The sequence below is a fragment of the Emydura macquarii genome, unplaced genomic scaffold (assembly GCF_026122565.2).
Source record: "Emydura macquarii macquarii isolate MOO-44397 ecotype Brisbane River unplaced genomic scaffold, CSIRO-AGI_Emac_v2 contig_306, whole genome shotgun sequence".
Lineage (NCBI taxonomy): Eukaryota > Metazoa > Chordata > Testudines > Chelidae > Emydura > Emydura macquarii.
Window position 1 is genome coordinate 14,236,467 of NW_027130443.1, and position 6,000 is coordinate 14,242,466.

Here is a 6,000-nt window from a genome sequence, read left to right on the forward strand (position 1 = left end):
GGGGTGCCCTCTAGCGCCCATGAAGGACACGTCTCGCTTGGATTTTTGAGGGCTCCAGCATTGCCTGAATTGAAGCCAAATGCAGGTGGGTCACTGGGCACCTCCGCAGGAATGAAACCCCTTTATTTATGCATGTGTACCCAAGGGGGCTCGGCTCCGGCACAGCAGGTCTGGTTCCTAGCACGATTCCTGCTCTTCTACCCAGTTCCACATCTGGGGTGGCTGAAGCAAGAAGAGACGAGATGGCTTCTCCACCCCCCACACGTGCACGAAGCCAGGTGCTCTTCAGTGCAGAAAGCCACAAACATCTCAGCTTAGGAACAGACACAAACCCTGCCACGGCAGGAGTTTCACTCCGCCCTGGCCGGGGACTCTTCCCCTGCTTCGAACGGCCCGCTGTTCCGGTTGTAGCGCCTCCAGGCAGAGGTAAATTTGTGGGCGGCTGATAAAACCTCAGAGCCTGCGTCTCCCCGCCCCAACTTCCCTGAGTTCCAGCGAGAGGAGCCTGCCCTGCCAGCCAGATGCTGCTCTGCTCAGAGCTAGTGGCGCCAGTCAGCGCTGACAGCCTGCCCCTTGGTGTGTTTGGCAGGGCAGGAGTTTGAAGGATGGCTCTCTGCGGGGGTGCCGTGCTTAGCTCTGGGTATCACCTGTTCACACTTCGAAGGCACTGGGCAGAGAGGCAGGGCTGCCCTGACCAGGCTGGCCAAGGGGCTTTCAGAGGTGGAGAACTGAGGTGCAAGGGAGGTTGCCCAGGGCAGTGGCTTCCTCCAGTATTTTTGCTTAGGAGCCACATGGACGTTCAGGGCTCCTGGCTGAACATCACCCTACCGTGCTCCAGCGAATAGAAGGCTGGGTCTAGTTGTTCTGCAGCCCAGGGAGCCCTGGCTGTTTAGATGATGTAGGGGCCACCAACACCAGAAGAAAAGGCACTTGGGGTCTTTGCCCCATTCCCTCTCTCTGTTTCAATCTGTGCAGGACAAGCCGCTCGTCCTTCCTCCTCCCCCTCCGCACTGCCTGCTCCATCCCACTCCAACCTTGCTGGGAATGACACGGATGCCGCAGGGCCTCTGCTCTAAACGCAGGTGAAGAAGGGGGGGGGGGGCGCGGACGATAAGAGGGAAAGCCCTGGAGCGTGGTTAGAGTGAAACCCCCGAGCTCCCCCACTTTCATTGGAGTTGCAGATCACTGTTTCCAAGCAAACCAGGCCCCGCTTTCGCATGAGCTTGGGTAGTGGTGCTTTGGCCTGGAGGCCTTTGCCAGGCTGAGTGGCACAGCTGGGGAAGCAGCACTGCGTCGAATGAAAGCGCCCATATTCCGCTTCAGAAAGTTGGCCAGCACGTAGGCAGGAAGGCTGCTGGAAATCCCTGGATGAGTCAAAGGGCAGCTGGAAAGCGGCCTCCACAAGACACCACATTCAATTCGTTCAGAGTGGAAAGCACGTTGTTGCGTGAGGTGAAAAATGTGGGTTACCAACGCAGCCCCCCGGGTACAAACAGGCATGAACAAGGTATGTGCAACACGGGACATTCTCAGCCAGTGGATAAGAGGTGGCAGGCTCTAAATATTTTAGTTCTGGTTTGCAAACCGAGTGTTTTCAATCTGCTCAACTCTTTGCTCGTTGGTCCTAACGCTTCCTATCCCATGACTGAGCGATGCTGACTAACGCCTGGGGCACTCCAAAGTTTACGTCCAGCCAGCTGTTCTCCAAAAGGCTCCAGCCCCTGAAGTTGGTGATTTACAATCCAATAAAACTTGTTGTGTCTTAATAGCAGCATTTGCAAATGCTCAGTGACAGGCGATGAAATTCCCTCGTCTGTCCTGACCAGCATGTGAGAGGAGTTATCCTCTTCAATGATTCACACGGACTCTGACAAATTCAGTGTCCTGGATTTCCTTCAGTTCCTGGGCCCACCGCTCCATGATGTTTATAGCCAGGAGGCGCAGATTTACCCAACACCATTTCTCATTTAGAAGCAAGTACCTCCCCTGGTTTGATAGCGATATTTAGCGTGTGACTGGGAAAGGGGTGGAAGAAAGAATCTCTGCAGCTAGTGCAAATTGCTCCAGCTGCGGGTGCTGCAGGCAGGGCCAGTGGAAGCCCTCCCTCCTTTCTGAGGAAAGGTGGTAGTGGAAGCAAGGAGATGGAGCTAGCTTTGTTCTGACTGAACAGCCTCGTGCAGTATTCTGGCGCCCCCAGGGTAATGGCCTAATGAACAACGCGAGGGACGTTCAGAGGGAGCACTCAATAGCACATGGCATCTGAGCCAGGAAGAACCTTAATGCGTTTTGTGTCCCCCCACCTCAGAAGACAAGAGATATGCACATGGCCTCTGTCCATCCTGCGCGTTCCCAGCCACGGGCTATAGAAAACCGCTGTGCGGCATTGCATTACTGGGTTAAAATAAGAGCCGACAAAGGGCAGTGCTGGGTGTGACATGGGAGAGGGCTCCACAGCCGTTAGCAAATCCTATTTGCTGCCTAGGGAAGTGAGCCGTGTCTTAGCCTGGTCAACAGACTCAAGATGTCCCAGCGGCTCTTAGAGTCAGGGCAGTCCAAGGAGTGTTTAGGGCAAACGTTCTTCCTGTGCAAGGCACAGCTCCCAGGATGCAAACAGATGATCATCTGAACCACAACAAAGATCTTCATCCGTATGAACCTTTCCTTGCTCTCACCTGTGTCTCTAAGCCAACGGTTCTCAACCGGAGGCTGGCCGGCTGCTTGTGGCACACAGCTGTGGCCCATGTGACATCCACAGGGCCATACAGGTAGTGTATATATTGTGAGGATGAGGCCCATACAACACACAGAGCTGCATATGCAGCCCCCAATGGTAAATAGGTTGAGAACCACTGGTTTAAACGTACTGCTCACGGATGGAGGGACAACCCCACCCCGCCTCCCAGCTGCTGGACACAGAGACTCCCCCCTGCGCAGCAGGCCCAGCAGTGGAATGAGGGGGGCTCTGCTGAACAACGTGTTCAGATACCAAACAGACAGCAAGTCCAGGGGCAGAAATATGAACACGTAACTACTTCCCCATTAAACAGAAACCAGCCATCCACAGTCACTAGGTAACAAACCAAACCAGAGCGGAGTTCAACGTTCGTATTTAAAGAAATCCTGCACCTCTGCATGGGGTGACACCCTCGCACCAACGCGCTGGGCAGGCCCAGGAGAGCTGGGGTTAATTCTTCTACCTTAGTTCTCCAGTCGTGTGCACAGAGCACGTTTGGTCATTCCGCAGGCTGGGGAACCTCCCTCATTGCAACCACATGCCCAAGAAGGGGCAAAGTGTGCTGGAGCCTGGACTGTCTTGTGCAGGGATGCCATGGGCGGCTCTGCATTCCCAACGGTCACTACACGGTGGATATCTTGTAAGCAAATAAACTCCCTAGGAGACAATGGGGGTCTTGACTCCCTTCATTTCCTGCGTCTTGCGCCAGGTGGAGTCGGCAGCGAACGGCCGGGTTCGTATCTAGGGGTTCCTCTTAACACCACAGCTCAGAACTGGCTGAGCCCCACCCAGTAATCTAGGAAAACTTAACCCCGGTGCCTCTAAGAGGTGATGCTGCCCCTCTCCCAAGCCCTGAGTCTGGGCACAATAAAACACAGCTTTGATTAAAGGGGGGCCCAGCGTTGAGTTGGGAATTTACTACAACCACAATTCAAAAGCCTGAGATCAAAGGCCAACACCCACCCCGGGGTGCGCTGGGCAGCGTCCTTCGCCTCAGCGTCTCACCTTGTGAGTGAAAGTCCAACAAACGAATGTCCCTTAACACGCCACTGCCCTCTCACCGCCCGGCACCCCCGCCCCGCTAGCTGTCAGAGGTGCGTTCCCAGGGCTTCACCTCCAACTCCGGAAGGAAGGGGTTTGAACGATGCCTCTGATGCTGCCACCCCTGCACCTGGCTCACAGCTGCAGCTGTCGCTCTGCCACCGACCGCTGCTGCATTCTGAGCCTCCACCGCCAAGCCCCGCACTCAGGGAGTTCGGCAAGGAGTGGGGAACCTCACTGGCAGTGCAATTTCTGTGTTGTCCTTTGCTGCAACGCTGTCCCCACACAAGGCCAAAGGCTGAGCCCCCAGACCTGCTCAGCAGTGATGGCAGCTCCAAGAGTCACCAGCCACAAACAGGGACCCTTGCCTGAGTCTAATCAGCTCTGTCTTTCAACATTGCAGGGGGCGGGTCAAACGGTGCCCAGGACTCCGTGGGCAGAGCCCACACCACCATACAAACATCTGACTGAGATTTGGCATCCTTCTCCCCTGCGTGGCAAGTGAGTTCAGATCAGGGTGGCACCCTCAATCAGAGCAAGCTGAGCACAGTTCTGCTGCCCTTTGCTCATACGATCAGGATACCATTAGATACCCCGCATTCGAATTAGTGATTTGTAACCCAAAACCAGCCAACTGCTACACACCTAGGTAGAGTAGGCATGTCTGTGCGAACACGGTCTGCTCCGGAAGTCTCTTCTACCAGCTCATCATTAGATGTCAGAGGAGAGCTTGTTCAGACCCTGCTTACACATGTAACGAACAGCCATCCGCATGAAGGCAAAGAACAGGGTCCTCAATATGCTACAGGCTAAATGGGGACCGTGAATTGTCAGAAGATAAGGGAGCAGCACAAGTTAGGAAAACTCGTCATGTGAAGGTGTCAGGGACGGCAGTTGGCTCTTGCATTGTGGGCATCTAAAAGGTTTGGAAGAGCAGGATCAGGCCACGGTGTCAGCCAGAGATGCCATCTGGGCTTCACATGGCTCTTTCTAAACTTGGACTTACACTGGGTTTCTTACTGCTGGAAAAGGTCTCCTAAGAGGAGACTCCACTCTCACCTGTCTTCAACCTCTCCCGCTTGCACGTAACACACCAGAGCAGCAAGAAAATCTACATGGAGGAAGTGGGGAGGAGAGAGGTGGGCAGGATTGTGGTATCTGTGAAGTAGAGATTCGGCCTGCAGTGACCCGCACCACGCGTGTTGCGCTAACTGGAAGTGCATGTGTTCAGTGGAAACATTCCCTACAGCAGCTCTAATAAGGGAGAGAGGAACTTCATTTTCTTTGACTCCTGTGGATGTTGGACAAGTGCCTCGGGGCATTTAATCGAAGTCTGTCTACAGGGAAAGCAGCATCTCTGGTACTGGGATTCATGATGAACATCAAGAAAGTCTTTCCAACACCGAGATATTAGGGTGTGAGATCGTCTCTCACGGGAGACGATGGGGCGCACACACAGGGTGTTCAGAAAGCAGACTGAACAAAGCCAAGGGAAGCGTGGTGTATTGACTTGGAGAGAAACCGATCATCTACCAGACCTTTTGCAGTTATAATTTCCATGATCTGGTTCAAAGGCCTCTTTGGACTAGGTCCCTTCGTTTTCTAATTTTTTTTTTTTTTCCACACTGTCAGAAATATGCCCCAGGTTTGTATTGAGAGGGCAGAGAACTCAGCATCCATTCAATCGGCAATTTACCTGCATGAAAACCAGAACTGGGCAATGAAGGCAGACTTAACCTTATTGCATCTGCCTGGAAGAGATCTGTCTCCACTGCTTCCTCAGTGAGAGCTGCTCCCGATGGACAGAATTTGGAGGGAAGTCCCCCATTTCATTATAGCTGCATGGACACGCTCTAGCGCATACTCGCAACTTGGTGTCCTAATAACATTCAGAACCACTAGGCCACTTTTTAAACCCCAGACTCATTTGGTCATGAGGCATCACCCTAATTCCTCCCGAGGAAGGATGTTTCAGTCAAGTAATGAAGCTGCCTTCATGTAATGGTTGAAGCCAAAGATAGCAAAGCAAGTAACATACAAGGAAGTCCACACTACTGAGGGACAGGAAGACCGTGTTTCACCTAACAAGACCCCAGATAAGCCTCATGGTCTAGCAGTTTTCTTGGTCTTTTACTGGCCTATAGATTAATGTACAGGAGGCAGCTTCAGCAGATCCCCTAATTATAATTCTTCTTTAAAAAACCCCAAATTAAATTTGTGAATTT